Raw genomic sequence first — 27,865 nt, 5'->3', positions numbered from 1 at the left:
AGAAATGTGCAATGCTGGTCCATATTAATTTATGTGTCTAGATCAAGTTGCAAAGGGATGACAGCCATTCAAGGAGAAATGCAATACATTTCACCTTAGTGAAAACAAAATGACTTCTGAGCCTGAGTGCTTGGAAAAGTTAATTTTTTTCTACCACCAGTTCACAGACTCTTGCAGCCAGCATGGGTCTGAGCCTGGAGCAATCCAGGAGTTTTCTGAGCTCGAGGTACCTATTCACTTTTCTGTCTAGAGATCAACAATGGGTTGGCAGCTTCATACAGTTCTCTCTTTTCAATTTAGATTTGGGTTGGACTGACTTTCAAATAGGCAGCAACTTTAAAAAAAAACAAACCCTGACGCTGGCCTAGCCTCCAAAGTTTTGCAGATGGAAAGGAGGACACTTCTGGCCAAGCCAGAACAGAGCATGCTCAAGATGGCAAAAGGTATTAATGAGAAAAAATACAAAAGCTACTGAGAATACTTACAAGTTAAAGTTAGTCAACAAGGCTGTGTTGCTTGGCAACATCCAGTCAAGCACCAGCCAATGAGAGTGGAGCCAGGAGGGATATAAAGAGGAACAGAGCAGTGTTTGGTGTTAGTTGTTGTTCTTGCTAGCTGCCCTCGAGTCGGTTCCGACTCTTGGCGACCCTGTGGATGAGATATCGCCAAGAATCCCTATGCTCCACTGCACTGCTCAGGTCCTACATATTCATACCCATGACCTCCTTAATAGAGGCCATCCATCTAGCATGTGGCCTTCCTCTCTTTCTTCTATGCTCTACCTTTCCTAGCACTATTGTTTTTTCTAGTGATCTGTGTCTTCTCTTATGTGGCCAAAGTATGATAGTCTCAACATGATTATCTTTGCTTCCAAGGAGAGCCCTGGTCTGATCTGTTCAAGAACTCATTTGTTTGTCTTTTTGGCTGTCCATGATATCCTAAGTACTCTTCTCCAGACCACATTTCAAATGCGTTGATTTTCTTTCTGTCTGCTTCCTTCACTATCCAGCTCTCACATGGTAATTGGGAACACAATGGCCTGAACAATTCTGACTTTAGTGCTCAGTTGTATGTCTTTGCTCTTCAGTATCTTTTCCAATTTGTTCATAGCTGCCCTTTCCAATCTTCTTCTTATTTCTTGACTGCAGTCTCCATTCTGGTCAACATTTGATCCTAGATATGAGAATTCTTTTACTATTTCAATTTCCTTGTTGTCTAGACTTAATTAGTATAGTCTTCTGTGGTCATTTTATTTGTTTTTGTATTCTTGATATTCAGCATCAGACCTGCCTTTGCACTTTCATCTTTGACCTTTCTTATTAACTGTTCCAATTCCTGGATGTCTGCTGCTAATAATATGATGTCATCCACATATCTTAAGTTGTTAATGTTGCTTCCTCCTATCTTCACTCCTCCTTTTTCTGGTTCTAATTCTGCTTTTCTTATGATGTTTTCAGCATATAACTTAAACAAGTAAGGTGATAGGATCCAGCCTTGCCTGACCCCTTTGTCTATTGGGAACCACTCTGTTTCCCTGAATTCTGTTCTGATGGTGGCCTCTTGTCCTTGCTACAGATTCTTCATTAGGACTATTAGGTGTTAGATGGTGCTAGTAAGGGTTGATGTTTTAGTTATTAGATGGTGTTAGTTAGGGTTGATGTTTTTGTGTACCCTGAGGGGTAAAGAGCCTTGATGGCTGGGTTATACAGTCAGCCCTTCTTATCCACAGATTTCTTATCCACGGATTCAAGCATCCATGGCTTGAAAATATTGAAAAAAAAGTATAAATTCCAAATATCAGACCTTGATTTTCCATTCTATATAGGGGGCAGCATTTTGCTATGCCATTATATTTAATGGAAATTGAGCAAACTAAACCTCAGTGGATAACAAGGGTCCACTGTACTGCTCAGAAGTTAAACCAGATTTAGGTACCCAAAACAGGAAATTGGTTAGGGACCAGTGAGGGTCAAGATATGAATTACCGTAAGAGGATGAAGAGCCTGGGAGCCTAGGTTATACTGCAGAGAAAGTCAGTTACGAGTTTTAAAAAGCACCCAAGAGAGGACTAAGAGTGTCCTAGGTGAAGTGAAGTTTTGAATGGCTTTGGATTACCATAACAAGTATAAGAACAAGAAACAACAAACTTAAAACAGTGTAATAAATAAAATATACCAGTAATGTATCAAAAGTGAACAACATCCCACACAAATGATACTGTATTTAAGTTAGGTGCAATACAGACTGCCTGAAAATGGTGGTCTGCAGGCACCCGTTTTAACTATGGCGGGACACCACAGCTGCGAAACTGCACGTCATCCCTCCGTAGTAAAAAGTACCCGGTTCTTCCAGGTTCTTTTTGCGGTGCTCAGCACTGGCGCACTTGCAACATAAGCAACACGCAGCAATGTCCCAACACTGTGCATCCCTTATGTAAAGTTGGTGGCCCCCATGTGGACTGGAAGCCGCCATGCAGTTGGTGCACAGTCCCAAGCCCAACTATCGCCGCCAGGACACCGCTTCCTGGTGGTGTGCACCGGGCCTTAATTTGCAAATAAATTTATAACGTTGTTTCAATAAATTACTATTTGGAGTGTTTTCAAAGATACAGTTACACGCTACCAACACTAAAGAAAATATGTTATTATTAAGTCTCATTGAGTGGTTTGGGGGCAAAGTAGGTCCCTATCACAAATTGGTGGCAGTGGTGGGATAAGAAACCCCATTGTGCTGCCATCTTCGCAGTAAGGCGAAGGAGTGTCACTTTCACAGCAGCTCTTTAGCAAATATAGGAATAACTACTCTTTGTAAAACTGTAAATGCTATTATTTCCTTTTCTTATGCCAAGATTGTAAAGGTCCTTCCTCCATCATATCTGCTACCATCTAGGCCTCAAAGGCAGAGAAGAACCAGCAGTATCTGCTTGACTTGGTCCCCTTCCCCATAGTCATTCCCTTCTCCTTCAATGCCATGTCTGTTTAGATTGTAAACCTGAAGGCAGGGAGCTGTCAAATTAACAATCTGCAAACCACTCTGTAGCAGAAGAACAGGGTATAAATAAATAAATAAATAGCTGCAGCAGTTTACTTTTGCCTAGATTCTGCCACCTCCTCACCTCTCCTCCCCCCCCCCAGCCCCCTGAGTTGAAATCAAATTGGAAATGAGCTAAGGACAAAGAGGGGAATGAGAAAATGGGAAAGATACTAGGATATTTTTAAAGAGAGAAACTGGGACTGTCCCTACCAAATCAGGAGAGTTGGAGGGTGGTGTGTGTTGGTTGTTCCTAAGTAAGATATCACTGTAAACAAAAGACTCTTTCCTAAATAGGAGACCGTCGTCTGTAAACCAGGACATGTGGCTATCCTAAGACCCACCTACTGTCATCTGAACTTGTGGAGACTCCAAATATGCCCTAGTCTCTTACACAGAGCCACAGGGATTCCAGAAGAATTACCAGCTTGGGCCACCTTCCACTCACTTCCTGTGTACCCACTGCAATGTTTCAAAGGCCTGGGGTTAACCAGCTCTGCGGTCACAATGGATTTCCCACTGTCTTGTTCTCCTCTGTGGATTGTGTGTGACCTTGCTCTCTAGTAGACCTAGCCATTGTTCTCATTATTGCTTCTTCTCTCCAGGAGTCATTTCATGCCCCTTGTTGGCTCCATGTTTCCACAGAACATCAGATGTAAGAACAGAGGCTTATCAGTCAAGGAGTCTTTAAGAAAGGTCACTTTCTGTCAAATACAAACTGCAGTCATTACAACTAGGGAACTATCCCTCTCCTTACTACTACAAAGAAGGTGAAGGAAGGGAGGGTGTCTTTATTTTGGCAACAGTCAAAGGAAAGTGGGTAGATAAAACAAACTCTTTAATTCACAGGCCCTTACTCATAGGCTTCCCGTCAAGCATGGTTTCCTCTTTATTTAGAATCAATACTAAGTAAGGAAAGTATAAATATATAAATCGAAAAGCTCTCTTTCTGTGGGTGTATTGGTGGCCAAAGTAAATGGTCTGAGGTTTGGAAAGGCCGTGTGTGTTTCTTTTGCATTTGCTCTAAAATTCAGGAGGTTTTTTTTTTGTCTTCCAAAAAAAAAAAAAAAAAAAAGGCCCCATATTATCCCTAGAAGGAGATATCTCAGGATTGTTTAAAGCTAGAGAATGCGCACCCCACTAGATCTTGTCAGACTATAATTCCCATCAGCCCTAGCCAACGCTTGTAAAAATCCTTCTTATACATAATGTGTTCTGTCACTTATTACATATTTGAACAACATTGGAGTAGTATTATCCCATCACTCGTTATGTATTTGAACAGTAAACCATTGTGGTTACTCATTACCATGTAAACAGAAACTTGTTCACAAACTGGTTTTCAGTCCTTTCCTTTGGGATTGTTTTGTTGTTGTCTGTATTGTTTGAGGCATCTTTTTTTTTTAAATATTCTCACTATTTTGACAGAATACATTTTTAACTAAATTGTATTGGCTGAGTCATTGCTAGTTAATTTTAACTGCTTTTGACTGTGTTTTTTTTTTAAAAGCACGAATAATACGAAAATGACAGAGAATGTGAAAAATTCCTATCAAAATGCTTAAAAACACAGACCTGTTACAGACTGCCAAAATAAAGCTGCTTCGGGTCTCTTTGGAGGTATGCTATTTAAATGATGCATGGGTCCTAAGAGTCCAGAGGTCGCGCCAAAGCCACACTCCAGTCCTAAGCACTGGAGTGCAGCTTTGGTGCAGCTTTCGGATTCTTAGGATGCATGCATCATTTAAACAGCATACCTCCAAAGAGACCCAAAGCAGCTTTATTTTGGCAGTCTGTAACAGGCCACAATTTAGAATAAAAGAATCATGAAGCCGGAACATACCCCAGAGTCATGTCATCCAAACCCTTTTAAGAGTAAAAGTACTCTAAACTTTTACTTGTTATATCAGGAAAGCGATGTTGTTATCCCTTGATAAGAATTATGTGATGTGTAATTTCAATACTTTCTTATAATCAAGAAAAATAACTTGTTACAGATAACTACAGGGGCCACTTGGTCTCTGCTAGGGATTGGTTCCAGGACCCCCTGTGGATAGCAAAATTCATGGATACTCAAATCCCAGGATATACGATGGAAATGGTGTCCCTTATATAAAATGACAAAATCAGTTTCCTTTTTAGAATGTATATTTTTAAAAAACGATTTTCCAAATTGTGTATGGTCAAATTAATGAATAAAGAGTTTGTGGATATGGAAGGCTGATCACCTAGCCAGCATAACCAATGGAGCTGCACTCCATCAGAGGGGATTATACCATCGCTCCCATTCTGGAGGGCCATCCTTGATTTAAAACACTGGGATTAAAAAAATTGCAACACCATAAGGATAGCATAAAATATTACAGCAGATAAAAATAACAACACACATGCACACACTGTTCCAGGTTCATGTGTAATGAAATTCATTGTTCATTAAGTTTTCCTGTCCCTGCTGCTCATCTTTATCATGCTGAGAAAGTAGACTAAGGAACTTCTTAGTGGGATAATGTCAGATAGTGTGCAAAAATGTTCACTCAGTGCTACTAGGAGGCAAGAAAGAACATGATAAGAGAGCATCCTTATGCAACAGCCTCATGTTTGCACTTACATCTAGTTTAACTGTAAGGAATGGCAATATTATCAGTTCCCTATTGCTGTACTTCCTTTCTTAGCCTGAAAGGAGTTGCCCTTGTGGTCATTCAAACAACCACTTTTTAAAAAAAGATCATGAAATCAACCAGAGTTGACATTTCCTCCATCTATTTGATCTGTTGACCAAGCCCTGCCAATGTGTCTATTTCATACTTGGTTGCTGCACAAGAAGCAGAAACAGTGCATAGTTGGATAGCTAGAAGTGTACTGTTGATGGGCATCTTCAAGACTTCTAAGAGAGAGCAGGTACTTTTGGCTCCTCTTTCTATCAGCTGTTACTGACAACAGCCATTCCATTAAGCTGCAGCAGAGAAAGAGAGGGGGGGAGATTACTAAGGATTTTGTATGGTGTGAAATGGGAAGAGGCCAATGGGGCGGGATGACACTATGAGTTACCTCAGCAGATGGCACCAACCCCAGTGATGCCACTGCCAGGAGGAAAAGATGTGGCCGCAGCTGTGTACAACACCAATCATGACAGAAGGAGAAGAAAGCTACCTGTCATTCTCTATTATTAGAGTATCCTCCTCCTCCTCCTCCTCCTCATCATCATCATCATCATCATCCTGCTTTTCCCCCAGAGTTGGAATGCAATAGCTCACAATTTAAAAAAACAATACAATTTACAAAATACAGAATTAGACTATTTACAGTATTAACACCATTCACACCTCACATTAAAAGAATAAAATGCAGTTTAAAAAGATTAAAAACTCTTTATAACAGTTCAGTTAAAACAATACAGTGCCTTCTGGCCCATTCTTTTAAAACTTTCTGTTTTAAAAGCCTGCCTAAATCACAAGGTTTTAGCCTATCCACAAAAGGACAGTGAGGAGGCCATTCTGGCTTCCCTGGGAAGGGAGTTCCAGAGTCTAGGGGCAGCCACCAAGAAGGCCCTCTCTTGCAACTACACCAACTATGTTTGCAACAGTAATAGGCATGAGAGAAGGATGCTGGCCAGTGTTTTGGAATCTGTATAAAATGCATGAAATAGCAACAGAGGGCACACACAGGTCAACACAAAAAGCCCAGTAGATGTAAGGGGCCTGGCAACTGCTTCATCCTTTTGTGAGTCACATTCAATGTTCTCAGGAAATATTAAAGTTCTACCCATGCTTGCCTTTCTGGGAGATAAAAGGGAACTGACACAGTCATGCAAAGCAAAAAAGGATACCAACACAGCAATGTTCTTTGGTTATTCCAAGCACTAATAGCCACTTGAAAGCATTTTGTTGGAATTTTGGTTCAAAGGCTGGACCAGGAGTGGGAAAAGGGGGGGGGGGAGAGGAATCCACCCACTGGACAAAGGCTTCTTTCCAGTGAATTGTGTCTTTGTTGTCTGAATCAAATGGGAAAAACACACTGTGCTTTTCTCATAATATACTTACTTTTTTGTTTGTTTGTTTTTCATAGAATCATAGAATCATAGAGTTGGAAGAGACCACAGGGGCCATCCAGTCCAACCCCCTGCCATGCAGGAAATCCAAATCAAAGCATCCCCGACAGATGGCCATCCAGCCTCCGTTTGAAGACCTCCAAGGAGGGAGACTCCACCACATTCCGAGGGAGCGTGTTCCACTGTCGAACAGCCCTTACTGTCAGGAAGTTCCTCCTAATGTTGAGGTGGAATCTCTTTTCCTGCAGCTTGCATCCATTGCTTTGGGTCCTAGTCTCTGGAGCAGCAGAAAACAAGCTTGCTCCCTCCTCAATATGACATCCCTTCAAATATTTAAACAGAGCTATCATATCACCTCTTAACTCCAGGCTAAACATCCCCAGCTCCCTAAGGCATTCCTCACAGGGCAAGGTTTCCAGACCCTTCACCATTTTAGTCGCCCTCCTTTGGACACGCTCCAGTTTCTCAATGTCCTTTTTGAACTGTGGCGCCCAGAACTGGACACAATATTCCAGGTGGGGCCTGACCAGAGCAGAATATAGTGGCACTATTACTTCCCTTGATCTAGACACTATACTTCTATTGATGCAGCCTAAAATCGCATTGGCCTTGTTAGCTGCCGCATCGCACTGTTGACTCATGTTACTTACTTACTTACTTTTACTTACTTGTATGTGCATGACTTGCACATTTCTCCACTTCCAACCATTTTGAGTAGCAGACATGAATTCGTAATCTTTTCACAAACCAACCACACCCCATTGTTAGTCCCAGCTGGAGGAGACCATTTGAATTAATGGGATTCAACTACAGAATGTGTTGACTCTTCATTCAACTATTCATTCACTAGTCTTCTCTAGTTAGAACTAACTAATAAGAATAGAGTCAACAACTCTTTGTTATGTTGATCTTTTTACAGTGCTGTAATGTAATTTAGGACACAGAAACTTGTTTGGGGTTGGTTATTGTTTAAATAAAAGAGAGCCAGAGTTAACTTTTTGGTCTGTGGCAAATCATGTGGATGGATGGGGAAATTTGCAGAGTACAAGCAAGATCCTTCACTGAGCAGGTGAAATGTGATGCTTTTCCTATGCGGTTCCACAACCTCCCCTCAACAGCAGTCAAGCACAGAGGCAGCCGACTGTTGTTACTACTTAGCAGTGGGGGAGAGAAGGGAAAGGCAATTCAGAGGCTTGGAGGGGGCAAGAAATGAGGACACAGTCGTAGATGGGGTGCATCCTCTTTTTTCTTCTCTTTGGAGCCCAGACTGACTGCATCTTCAAAATCTGAACTGTCTCCCCCTCTATATCCTCCCCACCAGGTAGCAGCAGGACTCCCTTGGAGGGTGTGATCCCTGCCTGAGGGAGATTTTAGAAAGGATCCAAAGTGTTAGACAATGGCTCCCTGTGCACAGGGTAATCAGAGGTCCTCCTTTTCCTGGACACATTTCAACCTTAGGTCCGGGGCTCCAGGAAGAATTGCAAAATGTTCTCTGGCGTGTTACAGATGCCCAAAACGGGCGGTCTCACGTCGCTGCCTGTTGCTGTGTCTGGGAACCGCAGCAGCCAAACCGCGTGGTTCCCAGGCGCAGCAACAAAGAAGCGCCAAAATGGTGCTTCTTCTTGCACCCCGGAAGAGGCGCCGCAAAGCGTGAGGCGCGCACTCATGGCGCCACTTCCGGGGCATGACGTGCGGATGCTGTGCGTCCGTGACGTCAAAATAGCAGCGCCCATCTGTATGCGGCGCCGCCATTTTGACGTAGTCGTTACGCACGAGGGGCAAGGTGCATCAGGAAGCGCCGCCCCTCACGCATAACGACGGTGCCCCATAGGGCCCGTCCAGAACGCGTATCTATTTTTAGCCATAAAACATGCCCTTGTGTCATCCCAGCAGGTGAGCAAGAGGTAACAACAGATTTATTACTGCCCAGGTTGCTGAGAAAACTGTTGAAGACCATGTGGTGTTTTTGTTTGTATGTGATTTGGGTTGAGGAAGAAGCAGGAGGGAAGAGTAATAAATGGGAAAACTACAAATGAAAATAACAATTTAAATACAGATTCAGTCTAGGGTTTGTTGCTAGTAAAGTACAATTTGAAGCATTTCTTTTTCTCAGAGGTCTGAAGGTATGTATATTGCAAGCCAACAAGGCATTTAAATGAAGATAAGTTTATCAGAAAAAAATATGGTTGAGTACATAATAAAATACAATATATGTAATACAACAATCAATAAGTCATATGAAATGAATTTACACTTACAGTTTGCCCTTCACATCTGCAGCTTTTACTTTTGTGGCTTCGATTATTTGTGGTTTTGATTAATATGTTCTCTCTAGCAATCTCTAAGTCTTCCAGAGCAATCCGGCTGAATGTTGACCATAGAGTTGTGCTGGAGAACCTAGATGTTTTTGAAGAAAACACTTCTCTAAGCATTTGTAGGGCCTCCAGCATGATTCTATGATCAACTTCTGGCAGATGTTGACCAGAGAGTTGCAATGGAGGGCCTGGAGATTCCTAGAGAGATGTTGTCTTAGGTAAAAAGAGTAGTGTTTTTTTATTTGCAGTTTTTCCACTTTCACAGAGGCCCTTCACCCCAACCCCAGAAAATGTAGAGGGACCATTGTATATTAGTGTGTGTAACTTTTGTATGGTAATGTCCTACATTTTTCTTAAATGTTCTACATTTGGAGGTGTCTTGTCCTCCTTTGCACTTATGACAGCTGATCACCCTACCATTGCACCATCCAAAAAGAAACATTGGCCTGTTACAGACTGCCCAAATAAAGCTGCTTCGGGTCTCTTTGGAGGTATGCTATTTAAATGATGCATGGGTCCTAAGAGTCCAGAGGTCGCACCAAAGCCACACTCCATTCCTAAGCACTGGAGTGCAGCTTTGGTGCAGCTTCCGGATTCTTAGGATGCATGCATCATTTAAACAGCATACCTGCAAAGAGACCCAAAGCAGCTTTATTTGGGCAGTCTGTAACAGGCCATAGATATGTTTAAACCACACTTGTGTATATATGTCACAAACAAGGCGGTGTTCAAAGGGGCAAAAACAAGATGGAGGCATTCATACAGCATGAGGAGGAGACATACATTGGGAACAGATGTTGTCTCCCCAGGACATGTGCTAAGAAATGTGAGTGAGTGAAAAGCAGTCAAATGAGTAATAAACTGGTACACTATAAAGCTGGATTGTGGTCTCTGTTGCTTGGTTTATATTCCATGGGACCAGATCTATCTGTTTCTCTTTGTTCTATCTTTGGATTGTTTTAATATCATGTTCTTTCTATCTATGCTGCTTTCTATTAATGCTGATATTTGGGGGGGGAGGAGAAGGATGACCAGCTGTCCTAACCACAAAAGAGGACAAGATGCTGCAAAATGCAGGACATTCAAGAAAAATATAGGACTTTACAAAATAAAAGCTAAAAACACTTCTTATTCATGCTCAAAATGGCAGACATTTTGAAATTCCTACTATATTGAAATGTAAATTTCAAAACATTGAAATGTATGACATGTCCTGGAAAAGGAGGCATCTGGTCACCCTGAGCACTTAAGAAGATCTAGTTCTGCTTAGGATTTTATCACATGAGGCCAGAAAAGTGGAATTTTAACAAAATAAAAGTATCTTTGGCTGGTATAATTTGTCATTGTGTCCATCCTGCTACTTCATTGCATTCCATTCATTACTAAAGTGCACCTTTTCATTGATGGACAAAACCTGTGAAACTCGCTGCTACTCCATTACTGCATTCATGTGATAGGTCCCTTCTGCTGCAGTTCTGTTTCTCAGGCAGTCATGTCATATGAGTGGGCTTGATTCTGCTTTTCACCCCCTCCTCCTCCTCCTCACAGTGATCATGGCTGCCAACACCTTCCCAAAGCCAGCTGCTGTGTGCATGCTCACAAAACTGTTGGTTGGCAGCTACGATCACTTGTTCCCCGCCTTTCTCCCAGAAGGTGGCATTCAGCAATGCAGAAAACAGAGCATGAATCACCAAATGTGATAAGACATTATGCAAAATCGGGATGCTTCTATGGCAGGACAGCAAGCTTATTGCCTTGGGTGACAGCTGCGGGGAAGCAATAAAAGTATTGGAGGAAAGAGGGGCCTGCCTTTGGTTGTCTGTTATGTTGTTGCCTTTTGACAGCAGCATCTGATGACTTCCTCCCTTGCCAAGGAGTTGAACAAGATGGTTCACAGTGTCCATTCCAACTCTACAAATCTACATACACCACAAAAACTATCTAATTCCATTGTTGAGTGCAAATATTCTAAAAAAAAACAACCCTATTATTTTGTAAAATATCTGTGATTAAGGAGCATCTCAAAATATAGTTTACATTAATAAGAACAACCAAATACATCTGAGGAAGTAGACTTAAGTCTATGAAAGCTCATGCTGCAAACTTCTTTCTTTCAGTTAGTCTCAAAGGTGCTACAAGATCTCTACATATTAATAAAAACAGAATGCTAGTGTTGCAGTCCTATGCACAGTTACATATACTTAAGTCCAGCTGAATTCAGTTGGCCTCTGAATTCTGAACAGACAGGAATATGATTGCACACATACTTTGACTCAATCCTTACAGATTTAATTCATTATGAAGATGTATATAAAATATTCTTCTAAATTAGAAATATTATCAATGGTGACCAGCTCTCTTTTTCAAAATATTCTTCCCTTTTTCCTCCTATCATTTCTTAATTCAGAGCTGTGAAATTATACACTGTCCAAAAGCTTTGGACAGGGTGGCCAATGGCAGGGGATTATTGAAATTGCAGTTCAGAACATCTGGTGGATCAATATTTCTTCATTCCTGTTTTTTGCTATGTCTGCTAGTTTCAATGTTTTTAACAGACCTTCTTATCAATAACATGGTTCTGATACTGAATGAGACTCAAAGTTAACGCTGCTTGCTTCCATGTCAGTGGAGTGGTCAATCTGCCCTGAGATTGAATCCATACTTTAAAAGAGCTGAACCCTATCCACAAAATATCTCCTTTAATGTTTAGATCAAAACCCAGCAAAGATTCAAGGCTGCACTCATAAAGAAGCCACCAACTGGCGTTGGTTTCAAACACAGCCAGAGAACAAACTAATAGAATGAATTAGGAGTGGGTTGTAGAAAAGCACTGTTGCTTATGCTATAGCGTTGTGGTGGTACATTTGAATGGCATTTATTCAATAGATCCTTGTACCTTTCTTTTGTTCCAGCCAGCTTGGATGACACATGGACTAAATCACTGAAAACACTGCATTCTTGGGCCATGCCATCTGATCTAATTTCAAGCTTACATAACAAGAGGCATTTCCAAACCCATGTGAACACAGCCAAACCAAGACCACTTCCTAGATCAAATGGGCTCTGCCATCATGCACACTGCCCTTTTCCATGGGATGGCAATCTGGACTTTGACTGCAGCTGTATAATCATGGTCCACGTGCCATTTATATCTACTAGGATGTGGTGTTTTCGATTACATTTGGCATGTTGCAACAACCTGATGAGATGGTATCTGATCTCAAAGTGGTTGAAGATGTTCATGTTTATAAAAACTGCTGCGCCCCCCCCCCCCCTTCACACAAACATATACACCCATACTTGGAATGTTATGGTTGAATTTTAGCGTCCTCTTGGTAATACCATCTTTCCTAACAATACCAATTGGCTAGATCAATCTGTTCGAACTGATCCAGCTGAAGAGATCTACATTCACACCAGTTGCTGTTTTAAAAAACATGGAAACTGTCTTAATAAATCAGATGTACATCCAGACACAGAAAATATTTCCAATGAGCTGTGCAGTTGAATGCCTATCTCCTTCCTCGTTTTGGCACAAGGTGATATGAATGTCATTTGTAAACATGACTAAAGCTGGATCAGGGCAGATATAAGCTAAAGTCATATTGGTATTTTATAGATATATAAGTTCTCTGATGAAAACTGATTAACTTTTTTCTGATTAAGAATGGCTGCATTTAGTTCAAGGTTCACAAAGGATCATTGTGCATGAATGCACATTAGTGTTGCATATGGATATGCATTATGCATGGATGTACCTGCAAACATTTAACTGTGTGTTGTACATAGGGTGTCTTGGTTCAGTTGCACAAAGTACTTCAGCTCAGAAAGATTTCATGGAAGCATCAATGTGCAGTTCTGCATCCAGAGGTTTATACTACATAACTCTGGTGTTAGCATCTAAGCCATTGTGATTATTTCTTGAAATCACATCCTAGATTTATTCCAAGGAGCTCAGGAGAGAGCTGGGGGGGGGGGGGGGGTAATAGGACTATAATTCCCTGACTCCTCCCCAAGCCAGAATTTTATTGTCTGAGATAATTGACACAATGGAGTTCATTCTCCTCTACTCCCATTCCCTGCTCCATGTTTAAAAAAGAGAAGGGGAAAAACCTAGAGTGCCAGTTGTATTTTGCATCAACTTTGGCATGGGGATGTGGTTCATCACTGCATCAAGCTAATTTAGGGATTACAAAACAAGCCATATAGCACTCATCAAGTCTGCCCTCCAATAGAGGAGAATAGTCAGGAGACTTTAGGACAAAGTGGCCAGATATCCTCCTTTTCCAGGATATGTCCTACGTTTCAATCTTCTGTCCAGGTGGAATTTCAAAATGTCCTCCATTATGAGCATGAATAATAAGCATGAATTTTCATTTATATTAAGTATTTTTAGCTTTGATTTGGTAAAGTCCTACATTTTTCTTGAATGTCCAACATTTCACAATGCCTTGACTGCCTTTGAAGTTATGACATCTAGTGTTCCTGCTTGGGGAATCAATGCATAATCAATCGGGGGGGGGGGGGCGGGCTGGTAACCTCCACCAGCCATTACTCCAGATGTGCAGCACTGTTTGCCCTCCCATATTTTCAAGAAGTTCAGGAAGTTGTTGGTTGCTTGCTTGTTCATGGCTGGGCAATAGCAGCCAACAGTGCAAGGGTATTGTTCTTCCTCTGGGCACTGATTACTTGTGGAAATGCATTCCACATCCATCCAGCTGCTATGGTGCAACTGGAGAAGAAGGACTAGCTGTTGCTCTTGGAATCACATGTGTAAATATGCTGGAAGAGCTTTATACTCTACCAGAAATGAACAGGATCTTGACCAACATGTCCAGTAAGTACTTCACCTCAGAAATCAATGTGGGTGAGATCAGTGCATATCTAGTATCAATTCTAGGGTCCAGCTCCTTGTGCATTCCCATGAGCCCTGTAAAGACCTTCAGTCCAGCAAGTTGCCAGCCACTGGTTTGAACTACCACCCTATATTCCTTGAATGTTTTTTTCTAGGAGAACAGATGCTGCTTAGTGTTACAGAAAAGATATGTGCAGTTTGACTGCCATCTGCTGGTTGATGCTTATTGTTTCTTTCCTGTATATCCTAATACAAATTTCTTCTAAGTGCAAATTCTAATTTAGCCAATGATTTCCAAGAGGAAAATAAATTTAGGAAAAATCCGAGGGTGGTTAATGAAATAGTCCAATGAGGACTGAGAAAAAGCTGACTCCCTGAACAAGAGTCTTCTACTTTGTTGTTGTGTGACTTCAAGCAGTGGCGTCACTAGGGTTGGCGTCACCCAGTGCGGTAACTCATAGTGTCACCCTGCCATTGACCTCCTCCCCCCATTTCATACCATACAGAATCTTAGTAATGCTTTCCTACACCAATATTACTCACAAATCATATGATTTATGATTTATGTCATGCTACTAGTTGTGACATAAACAATGAGCAAAATTAAAATTATACCTTCAAAAATTACAATATCACATGCACAACCTAAATGTATTTACATATGCATACTGAAGATTTTGTTAAAATGTTATGTTTCTAAAGAAAATTTAAATAAAATAAAACAATTAAATTCCCCAAAAATTAAAAAAAATAATTTTAAAAAATATTAAAATTTTGAAATTTAAATATTTAAAAATTCTAGGGCCTCTCCTTTCTCCTCCAGCTGAGATTCATCCCACTCCCACTATCTTTTAACACATTTTAAAGGGAAGCAGATGAATGCCAAAGCTCATTTCTTCCAAAAAGTAGGTATTTGAGGAACAGTGGTGTCATCCCCCCCAGGGTGTCACCTGGTAAGGTCTGCATCCCATGCACCCCTCTAGTAATGCCACTGACTTCAAGTACAGTGTGCCCGCATTTTACCTGGGCACGCCATATGCGGCTTTCAGCATACACTGAAAGCCATTCTGGAAGAGACTGTTGCGCACCCCGGAAGAACTAATGCAGCACACGCTGTGGTGTGTGTGTGCCACAGCACCGCTGATGGGTGCAATCCCCATTACGTCCTATGGGGCTTCAGCATACACTGATTTCCCCTTATGCGGAGGGATCCGGAAGGGATCCCCGCATAAGGTAAGGGTGCACTGTAGTTTCTGATTTATGGTGGCCCTAAAAAAGACAAGGGTAAACCCCTGTCATGGCCAGCCAGGCTGAGGACTCTGAGGACTCAGAGGAGGAGGCTAAACCAGGCCCTAGCTATGTGATGCCAGCTTCAGCACAGTCTGTGGAGCCAGGCTCTAGCTCTGTGATGCCAGCTCCAGCAGAGCCTGTGACTCAGCAGCCCAGCCTCCCCCCAGCAGAGATTCCAGGCTTGGGAGACATAGAGGAGCAGAATGAAGTTGTATCTACCTTCAGCCAGAGAAGGACAGAAAGGGTGTGCTCCATCGATCCAGGAGGTTATATGAGAAACGCTTGGCAATCACTAAACAGCTGTGGTTAGGAACTGGACTAATATAAACAGCTACAAAACGCTGAGCTTCTTTGTCATACCTTATCTGCATTCCCTGGAGAAAGTGTCTTGCTCTGACTCCCTTGAACTTTGTTGCCTGAAACCTTGCCTCTTAAATTACAGATTGACCTGGAACCCTTGACCCTGAACTGGACTTGCTGCCCTGCTCTCTGAAATCCTGGACCCTTGGCTTGCCTCTGACTCTGCTCTATTGGACATTGGATTGGTATTGTGATACTGGGCTTTCTTGCTGATGTAAAGCCTTGTATCCGTTTGTTTATAAAGTTGGCCTCAGCCTTTATCAGCAGTTCCATTGGCTGTTTTCCTGGACAACCCCTTCTAAACAGGTTCTGCCAGAAAAACCTCATGATAGGTCACTTTAGGGTTTCCATAAGTCAGAAATGACTTGAAAGCACATAGCAACATGGTAAATCTATCACAGGCTTTTCTTAGCAAATTTTGTTAAGGGGTTTGCCATTTCTTTCTTTTTGGGCTGAGAAAGTGTGACCTGTTCAAGTGTGCTCTGTGGCAGAGCAGGAATTTGAACCCTGGTCTTCTGGAATCCTAGTTTGATCATCAAATTACTAAACCATACATCTTATTGTATGCATTTTATTGTAGATTCTGTTTATCCTGATATTTCAAAGTCAAAAGTTAATATTTTCACTCTGAATGCAACATAAATAATAAATAAATAAACATTTTATTTGTATACCGCCCTTCCATAAGATCAGGGCGGTTTACAGCATTTAAAAACACACAATATACAGGCTAAAAACCAAATCAAAAATTGCATAAATCACAAAAACAAGACAAAAGCAAAACAGAACAAAGACCAAAAACCAAAGCCCCCGGGTTAGCCAAACCATTGCCTGTGCGGCCTGTGCGGCGGGGGGGCCTATAGGGACTTAATCGGGGAATGCAATTTGGAACAGGTAGGTCTTTAAGTCCCGTTTGAATTGGGCCAGGGAGGTAACTGAGCAGAGCTCTATGGGCAGCGTATTCCAAAGGGCCGGGGCGGCGGTGGAATAGGACCTCCTAGAAGTGGAGGATAATCTTGCCCCGGGAACCCTAAGGAGTTGCTGCCCAGATGTTCTGAGGGTGCGAGGCGGAATGTACGGGGAGAGGCGGTCCTTCAGGTATCCTGGGCCCAAGCCATTTAGGACTTTATAGGTCATCACCAGCACCTTATATTGCGCCCGGAAGCGAATGGGCAGCCAATGGAGGTTTTTTAAAACCGGTGTTATATGACTGGCCCTGGACGTGCCAGTGACCAGCCTAGCTGCCATATTCTGCACCATTTGAAGCTTCCGGGTTTGGTATAAGGGCTGTCCCATGTAGAGTCCATTGCAGAAATCCAGTCTCGAGGTTACCAGGGCATGTACCACAGTTTCAAGGTCCCTCTGGGCCAGGTATGGGCGCAGCTGGCGAATAAGCCGAAGCTGATAGCAGGTGCTCTTGACCGTCGCATTCACCTGAGCAGTCAGGTGAAGGGACGAGTCAAGAAGCACCCCCAGACTGCGCACGGAGTCCTTCACAGAGAGCGTGACCCCGTTCAGGACAGGTGGAACCACCGTCATTCCTGGACCAGGGGAACCTATCACGAGTACCTCCGTTTTCTCTGGATTCAGCTTGAGTCGGTTTTCCCTCATCCAGCCCATTACTGACTCCAGACAGGCCACGAGAGGAGAGATGCCATCCTCGGTCACTGCATCAGTCGGAGACATAGAGAAAATGATCTGGGTGTCATCAGCGTACTGATAACCCTGCGCCCCATGTCTCCGGATGATCTCTCCCAGCGGTTTCATGTAAATGTTAAATAGCATGGGAGACAGAATGGCTCCTTGAGGGACCCCAGTTTTAAGGGCCCTCTCATCGGAGCACACGTCTCCCAGCTGCACCATCTGGGACCTCCCGGAGAGGTAGGAGCGGAACCACTGGAGCGCAGTGCCCCCGATTCCCACCTCTGCCAGGCGCTCCAGAAGGATACCATGGTCTATGGTATCGAAAGCCGCTGAGATGTCCAAGAGCACCAACAGGGACACGCTTCCCCTGTCGATGCCCAGATGGAGATCATCGACCAAGGCGACCATGGCCGACTCAACCCCATAACCCGCCCGAAAGCCAGTTTGAAATGGGTCCAGATAATCCGTTTCATTCAAGACCCCCTGAAGCTGGATTGCAACCGCCCTCTTGATCACCTTCCCCAGAAATGGCAGCAGTGAAACTGGCCGATAATTATTATATACCAGGGGGTCGAGGGAGGGCTTTTTTAATAAAGGTTTTACTAAGGCCAATTTAAGAACAGATGGAAATTGCCCTTCCCTCAGAGATGTATTAATTATCCGGCGTAACAATGAGGTTACAGCCGGTCCCCCCTGGGCTGCTAGCCACGAGGGAGAGGGATCGAGAGAGCAGGTTGTCTTCCGAACACTTCCGAGGATCTTGTCCACATCCTCGGTACTAACCAACTCAAACCGATCCAGCTTAACTAAGTCCACGGAGCCCCTGGACGCCTCTACGTTAGGTTCTGCCTGAATGTCGGCGTTAAGACCTTCGCTTATACGAGAAGTTTTATCCACGAAGACGTCATTAAATAAGTCGCAGCAGGCCTTAGAAGGTTCAAGGATCTGGTTCAGGGCAGGAGGGAGCTGAGTGAGCTCCCTGACTACCCTGAACAACTCTGCTGGACGCGACTCCGCGGACGCGATACGAGCACCATAGAACGAATTCTTTGCTGCGCGTATTGCCTCTCCGTAGTCCTCTAACAGTTGGTCTAGGAGAGTCTTGTCGTCTAAGCGAAGGTGTTTCCGCCAACGGTACTCTAGCCGTCGCAGCTCCCGCTTCCTCGCCCGGAGATCTTCCGTATACCAGGGCTTGCGTTTGGAAGCGGGTCTGAGAGGGCGCTTGGGAGCGATACTGTGTATAGCCCTCGAGAGACCGGTATTCCAGATACCAGTCAGGGCATCAACAGAATCGCCGTCGCTTCCAACCATGTATCCCTCTAGGGCTGCCTGGAACCGGTCAGGTTCCATTAGCCTTCGAGGGTGGACCATCCTAATAGGTCCACCACCCCCGGGAGGGATCTGGGTAGAGACCTTGATTTTCACCTCAACCAGGAAATGATCCCTCCATGGCAAGGGGGAAATATCAGATATTTCCACTCACGGATTTTCCGCATCCGAACAGAAGACCAAATCGAGAGTATTACCCGCACAATGCGTAGGACCCTGAATTAGCTGGGACAGGCCCATGGCAGCCATGGTATCCATGAATTCGCGAGCCGCACCGGGTGGAACATAGCTGGCCGTGAGGGAGATGTTGAAGTCGCCCAGGACAAGTAGCCTGGGCGTCTCCAGCATCAGTTCAGCGACCAGCTGTGTCAGCTCGTTAAGGGAGTCCGTTAGCGCACGGGGTGACCGATACACCAACAGAATCCCTAGACTGTCCCTAGCTTTTAGGGTCAGGTAAATACACTCGATATAGGACGTCATAAAGAGAGAAAGAGAGGGGCATCATAAAACCTGTTCTGTACCATGTTAGTCCCCATTTCCTCCTTTGCTTTTCACTTTTCATGGTCATGATGTTACTGCTTCTGTATGTCTGACTGACAGCAACTTTGGCTTTTACACACAATTTACTCTGATCTGATTTCATGATAAATGCTGTTTTTACTATGGGATCATAGCTGGAAGCAAATCAGGGTGTGGGCATTGATTGGTGTCATCCCAATCTTGTAACTTGTACATTAAAAAAAAAAAAAAAAAAAAAACAGCACCAGCACCATCAAAGAGCATGATTGCCATCACCATTAGGACTGTTGGTAATCCAGGAAACTCTGCCTGGACCTTTGCAGAAGCAGGTGAAAATCACATTTGAGGAGGTTGATCTTCAGAAGACAAATAGAAGAGCTGGGGGCATTACATATTTTGAATTACAAAACCTAGAATTTTCTATCCAGATTTTGGCTGGCAGATTTTGGGAGTTGTACAATGAAGAAATTGAAATAAAGAGTTCCTGTGCTTTGGATCAAACATTGATCAAAATGGAGACTGTAATCAGGAAATCAGAAGACCAGGGTGGGAAGGGCTGCTATGAAGGAACTAGACAAGTGCCTAAAGCAGGGGTAGGCAACCTGCGGCCCGCGGGCCGGATGCGGCCCGGTGAGGCCTTGGGACCGGCCCCAGCCCGGTCCTGCCACCGATTGCCGCCGGGGCCTTTGGGTGGCAATTGTCTATAGAAGCCTCAGAAACATGCATTTATATTAACATTTTTTAAAAAATCAGCAAATTTTTTCGCATGTCCTCCATTTTTTTTAAAAAAAGTGTCTTCCATTTGAAAATTTTGTCCTACATTTTCCTGGTTTATTTATATATTTAATTTTTTAAAAAATTATTTAATTATTTATTTTTTGGCTTCAGCCCCCCAGTTGTCTGAGGGACAGCAACCCGGCCCCCGGCTCAAAAAGATTGCCTACCCCTGGCCTAAAGTGTAAAGATATACAACTGAACACTAAAGACAGAATCATCCAAGCCATTGTTTTCCCCATCACCATGTATGGATGAGAGAGCTGGATAGTGAAGAAAGCAGATAAGAGGAAAATCAACTCCTTCAAGATTCATTGTTGGAGAGGAGTGCTGAGGATACCATGGATGGCTAAAAAGACAAGCAAATGGGTCCTTGAGCAGACAAAGCCAAAAATCTCCCTGGAAGCCAAGATGATCAAATTGAGGCTGTCATATTTAGATCACATAATGAGAAGGCATGATTCATTAGAAAAGACAAGGTGGAGGGCAGTACAAGAGAAGTGACCACATGCCAGACAGATAAACTCCATCAGGGAGATCATGGGCCTGAATTTATAGGACCTAAGCAGGAAAGGAGGTCTTGGAGATGTTTAATCCAACCATGAGTTGGAGATGACTTGAGGGCAATTAACAACAAATGGTGAGATGAGACAAGGTTATCTCTTTCTTTGTTCACCCTCCGCTCCCAATTTCAGTCATCCATGGCTGCTTTTCAAAAGGAGAAATATTTCTGAACCACCTGTCACAGGTAGTTTGGCCTTGGTGACTGATTTTTTGATGCATTTTTCTTAAGTTTGATTCCCTCTTTGAATGGTTTGCCTTCACATGTCATTCAGATATAAAACAAACAGATCAAAATAACTTCTGGTGAGTTGCATTTCTGTGGAGCTACAGGTTAGAAAAATATTGACATTTAAACAAATTTAGACTAGAAAATCAATATAGTCTGCTGCACTTTTGAGAGTTGTGGAGCTGGGGTGGTGGAGAACTTTGTAAAAATAGATATTATCCAATGACTGGTGTTTGTGTGTGTGTGTCTGTGTGTGTGTGTGTTTTCTTCTGTCCAGAATGGCCTTGCTGTGTCTGACTCCTCTTGCTGGGATAAGATTGACCTTCAGCAAGTTATTAGTTCAGTGTGTGGTGTGTGATAGGCGGCAATCAGGATGTGTACAAGCACAAAATCAGATAAGCAGAGAGTTTATTGATTGAAAAGCACAGCAGCATTTTAGATATAAGCTCTGGCAAGCTACTAATAGTGAGTTTCCACTGCGCTCCAGACCTCAGCAACAGGAGAACCTACTCAAAGCTTTGTAGGAAAACTGCAGGAACTCAGTTGTAATGTTCTTGTTGGATTGCTGGAAACAACAGCATCCCTCTCAGTATGTGGTAACAGAGTGCTTAAAAAAGGACTCCACGCTAAGAAGATTAAATGTTCATTTTTTATTTATTTTTATGTTTTGCTTTGAAGTTGGGTATTTTGGCTGTCATAAAACATGTCGATTCCTTTCTGCTGTACAGTTTGGGAATAATATTCACCTGTGTCCCAGACATCAAAAAGGAGCTTAAAGATGTCTTCTCAACTGCTGGCAACTGAGAATGGACTCCTTTGTAGTAGCCATTCTATGTTATACTTCAATAGATAACCTAGCTCTTCCAGAAAACATCAGAGATATGTAGTTAGTTATTAAAATATTTATATCATGGCTGAAATGTTGTACACAGAATCTGGGAGACCAGGGTTCAAATCCCTGCTCAGGAAACCCACTTAGGCTCAACCTGCACTGCAGAAATAATGCAGTTTGACATTGCTTTAAGTGCCATGGCTCCATCCTATCCTGGGATTTTTATTTTTATGAGGCACCAGAGCTCTCTGACAGAGAAGGCTAAATATCTCACAAAACTACAGATCTGAGAATTACATAGCATTGAACCAAGGCAGTTAAAGCTGTGTCAGACTGCATCATTTTTGCTGTGCAGATTCAGCTTTAGTGAATTAGGAAAGTCATTGTCTCTGAGCCTCAGAGGAAAACAATGGCAAACCTCCTCTGGATAAATTTGGCCAAGGATAGCATCACCAGAAGTCAAGTCAATCTGAAGGAACACAACAGCTACAAATCCAAAGACCTTGCAGTAGCATACAATAAAAGTAATTTAAACAATGTGAGATAATTTAAGTTACGAAAAATAATTTATGGTCTAAAGCAGTAATTTTCAATCTTTGGTCCTCCAGATGTTTTTGGCCTCCCAGAATCCTTACCCATTGATTATGTTGGCTTAGTCTTCAGGGAGTTGAAGTCCAAAACATCTGGACCAAAGCTTGAGAATCACTGGTCCAAAGAGATATTAAACTATTTAACAAATTGTAATAAGTTAGAATTCATAGATATAACCATGTTAGTCTGGAATATCAATATCCAAAAGGATTTTGTAGCATTTTTGAGACTGTGTGTAAGAAGTTGTAGCATAATCTTTTGTAGGCTGCACCCACACTGGAGGAACAATCCAGTTTGACACCACTTTAACTGTCACAGCTCAATACTATGGGATTCTGGGAATTCTAGTTTGCTGTGACACCGTAGTTCTTTGACAAAGAAGGCTAAACATCTCACAAAACTACAATTCCCAGAATTCCCATAGCATTTATTTTTATTTATTTCATTTTTTAAACCATTTTATGCTGCCTTTCTCCCAAAAAGGGAACCAAGGTGGCTTAAAAGATTTTTAAAAACACTATAAAAGCATTTTAAAGAAAGAACAATAAACAATTAAACATTGAGACATGGCAGTTAAAGTCGTTTCAAACTGGATTGTTTCTGCAGTGCAGATGCAGTTTAGGCTTAGTCTATCAAGTCTATGAAAGCTTATGTTACTTCTTTTGCACAGTAAGGGGCAAAAGAGACTGTTCCAATAGATTGGCATCCTGGCGCTCCTTTTAGCACCAGATCAGGGCAGCAGCCACCTCACACGGTGGTCCCAATCTGGCAGTTTGCAGCTCTAAGGGGGCATTCCCACTTGGCAGATAAAACGGATTATATTGGCACGATTCTGATTCCGAGTCTGTTCCGAGTCTAATTTTATTTTTTCCCATCGTTTCCATTACGAAAAGGGGCAAATTACCTTGATTTATTTAGACCCTGTTTTCGTTCCGATTTATTTTACATCGATGTATTTTAAAGCAGAGTAATTTGCTCCCCGTTCCCATTTGTGTCTGCAAGCTGTCAGTCAAGCGCGTAGGCTTCAGACATCACAGGTCTTGGGTTTGGTTTTTTTTTGGGGGGGGGGGCATCCAATGAAAACCAGCTGCATCCAAGGCTCTTCTGTTGTGTCTCCCCTAGGGTTGCCATAACTGTCTGCCTGGGTAGCTGGGTTGGGAGCCAAGCCCTCTCTCAGGTGGAGGACGGTCCTCTGCCTCAGAGAAGGCTTTGCCCATCAAGGCTAGACTCCAAAGAGAGGGGCTGTGGATCAAGGGCATGCAAAGCCCATCTGCTGCTCAGGCGCTCAGGCAGAGGCAAAAAAAGAAAAAAAAGAAAAAGAAAAAATAATAGTTTAAAATGGTGTTCAATGGTTCTCCTCACACATCGGTCTATGAATGTGGAGCAGAGGGGAGGTTACAGGGAGAGTAATGTGTTTACTGCATTTGGAGCTCAATGTATCCTGATTGCCTTACCTTGCTTCCCACTCCACTGGGGGAAAGGCTATGCGAATGGAAGAAAATGGCACTGGCGATGCAGAAAGAGAACAAAGAGGGTGACACCCCCCAGGCCAGCCCCTTGAGTGCTGCTCCTCCCATCTCCAGGTTCCCGAATCAGACACCCTTTCATTCCCATTCATTTGTCCTGAATCAGACTCCGGAGGCACAGGAAAATACACTTTGAAACCACTATTTTTTAAAACCGGTTTATCGGCCTATAATTCTGGTTTTTCAAGATAATTCGATTCAGATTCGAACCTCATTGGAAACAATTTTGGAACAATGCAGGTCAAATGTGTGCTCTAATGGAAATGATGGACCCATGATTCGTGTCCTGATCCGCATTATAGGCCAGTGGAAACGGGGCCTAAAAAGAACCAGCAAAATGTAGCTCCTTTTTAGAGTGGCAAAAAGCCTCTCTTGCCACCAGAGTGGCGGCTTTTAGCTGATTCTTTGGCACAGTGCATTTGAACGCTGTGACAAAGAAATGGTGTGATGCTGCCTACCATGGGCCAGGCATGTAGCATCAGGGAACAGTCGGGTCTGTAGGCATGCAGTTACCATGCCCCTACTCCAGCCCAATGCCGGTATGTTTAGCCTCTTAGTCTCAAAGGTGCTACAAGATCCCTTTGCATAAATTAAGTTAGAATAGTGAGAACCATGTGGATAGATCCCTTAGATCCCCAAATGCTTTAATAATAATGTTAAAAGCCGTGTCTTAACTTGATGCTGAAATGAAGCCAAAGTCACCACCAAGTGAGCCTCTAAAAGAAAGTGTGAAATATGGCATAGTGAGAGGGGAAAGATGGCATAAAGACAGGGGAAAACTGTAATATGGGACAATCAGATAGAGGAAGAACTGAATAGGATTTTGGGAGGCTGTGAATGATTAAATAGTTCAGGAATTAAAGCGTAGCCTAGCCATTTATTAATAAGCTTCTGTTTATACTTTTTTACAACTATGTCTGTCTGTTCCTGTTAAGTTTTGATAGTCTGGCAATGTTTACCCAGTGAATACACTAAACAATACATCCATATCCACATAGAGATCAATTTGAGGTTCAAGTACTCAATCTGGGAGGGGTCTTTAGGGGAAAAGGAGCAAGATGAGTGACAGGAGGCTAAGAGTCTGGAACTGTAGGGCCAACTTGGAGAGCAGATCTGTCACAAGAAGGTATTCCATAATCAGAATGCTGTTTCCCACATCCTCATACTGGGTTCTGCTGCCATTGGCAAGAGACCAAAGAGCGTTCCTTCAGCAGATCTGAAATGCTTGGTCAGACATATATAGGGAAAGGTGTTTCTTCAGGTATCAAGGTCCCAGACCATATCATGCTACCATATACACTTAGGAATGCTATTTATCCATTTGTTAGAGTGTTTATACCCTGTTCTTCAGCCACAAAGGCTCTCAGAGCAGCTTATTTTTCTCGCCCTTGTCAAGAAAAGATGTTTTTACATCCTGAGACACCCAATTGCAAAAATGGCCAACTTCCCAACTGGGATCTTTCAGCGAAAAAATTCCACAATGATTAATTCATACAAAAACATCATTTGTGCCACGATTTATGCATAATATTTTTGTGCCGAAACCCAAATTATTATTTTTATTTAAAAGTAGAAATCCTAAAAAAGCAAACAAAAATATCAAAAAAACAAAAAACAAACAAACAAAAAAAAAACCATGTAATTTTACCTTGCTTTTCAAATTACTTATTTTTGCCTGCAAGAATAAAACAAATGAAGGTTTACATCTCTATGGAAACACTTGCATAAGAATGTTAGAGACTGGCTGAAAATTAGCCAGTTATCAAAGTGGAGGGGGGATTTGAGGAGGGTTTATTTAACAGGGGCCTTGCCACTCTTCTCTTTGGTTTTCTTTCCAATTAGCACTTCTGGAAGGCATTCTGGAGCATTATTAGAAATCTTGCAGAGCAGTCGAAGTAAGACAAGTCCTATATGATTGCTTGCAGTTTAAAAAGTAAAACGTGGTAGATGATATTAATTTTCCTCACAGTTTTTCCTTTCTGGGAAGGAGCAGAGATAAGGTTTGAGACAGGTCTCTGAACAGTAACCTAATATGCTAACTGTTGCAACATATGTTATAGCCACTGTGGCATCAACCATAATGGCAATTAGTTATTTGCTAGTACTCATAATAGGGAACATGGTGGCTGGCATCTTGTTAGTGAAATTAAGGTCACTTTCACCATAGAGAGCTGTAGAAAAAGGCATATAGCCCAGGACACCAGGTTCAGAATCCAGCTCAGAGTAAAGTGCCATTCTAGCAATACAATATTTGTCCTGATCAGGAGGTAGCTCCCATCGTAAATAATAATAATAATAATAATAATAAGTTTATTTGTATTTTCCCACTTCTCCCAGCAGATCGAAGTGGGATTACAACCAAAAATCTCCATACAGGCAATCATGTGTAAAATACATATCATAAAAACATCACAAGTATAAAAATTTCAACTACAGTAATCGCAGGGCAGCGTGCAGTTCTGCTGTTATGACTGGAAGTGAGGTTTCCTAAAGTTCTTTATAGAAGGTCAGGTGGGTATGCCCGCCAGAAGAGATCCATCTTTATTGCCTTCTTAAAGGCATCTAGGGTCGTGATGAGACAGATCTCCTCTGGCAGATTGTTCCATAACCTGGGAGCCATAGCTGTATATGCTCTTTTGGAAGTAACTGTTAGACTGACCTTTGGGTAGTCTAACAGATTCTTCCCTGTTGTCCTGAGGGGTGTGGGGCAGATTGTGTAGGGAGAGGCATTCCCTCAAGTATCTCGGGCCCAAGCCATGTAGGGCTTTAAAGGTAACAACCAACACTTTGTATTGCAGCCGGAAGCTAATTGGCAGCCAGTGTAAGGATTTTAGGACAGGTGTTATATGGTCTGACCTGGAAGTTCCAGTGATCAATCTGGCTGCTGCATTTTGAATTAATTGAAGCTTCTGAACCTGGTACAAAGGTAGCCCCATGTAGAATGCATTACAGAAGTCTAAGCGAGAGATTACCAGTGCGTGTACCACCGTTTCAAGGTCCTTTTGGTCCAGGTAGGGACACAGTTGGTGTATCAGCTTAAGCTGGTACCAAGCACTCCTGGCCATCGCATCCACTTGAGAAGATAACTGTAGAGATGGGTCCAGGAGTACTCCCAAGTTGCGAACTTTGTCCTTGGGGGTAAGTGTGACACCATCCAGGACTGGGTGACAAATCTCCATCCCTGGACTTGGGATGACTATTACGAGTACCTCCGTTTTCGCTGGATTCAGCCTGAGTTTGTTTTCCCTTATCCAGCCCATTACTGACCCCAGGCAGGCATCCAGAGGAGAGATGCCATCCTTAGTCACTGTATCAGTTGGAGACATAGAGAGATAGATCTGGGTGTCATCAGAGTACTGTTAACACCATGCTCCATGACTCCGGATGATATCTCTCAGCAGCTTCATGTAAATGTTAAATAGCATGGCGGACAGAATGGCACCTTGAGGGACACCAGATGTCAGCTATCTCTTAGAAGACCAGCTGTCTCCCAGCATCACCATCTGGAATCTGCCTGAGAGGTAGTAACGGAACCACTGGAGCGCAGTGCCCCCGATACCTAACTCTCTCAGGTGTTCCAGAAGGTTAATGTGGTCAATGGTATTGAAGGCCGCTGAGATGTCCAAGAGCACCAACAGAGTCACACTACCCCTGTCGATGCCCAGACGGAGATCATCGACTAACGCGACTATGGCCGTCTCAACTCCGCATCCCACTCTGAAGCCAGTTTGAAATGGGTCCAGATAATCAGATAATTCATCCACAGTGATATAGTTCTGCAAGAAAAAACAGAGATATTGACATTCCATTCCAACTGGGTGAGGCAAAACACAGTTTTATTAATACAGCAACTGCTTATTTGAGTTTAAATCCCATTTATGCTATCATCACACACTTTTCGGTTATGGCAGAAGTTGAAATTTTTTTACAGACTGTGCAATAACCAAAACCCCACACTCCAA

Source organism: Sceloporus occidentalis, unplaced genomic scaffold (assembly GCF_023333645.1).
Source record: "Sceloporus occidentalis isolate IW3139 unplaced genomic scaffold, rSceOcc1.0.p SCAF_3, whole genome shotgun sequence".
NCBI lineage: Eukaryota > Metazoa > Chordata > Lepidosauria > Squamata > Phrynosomatidae > Sceloporus > Sceloporus occidentalis.
Note: the sequence above shows the minus strand (reverse complement) of the source record.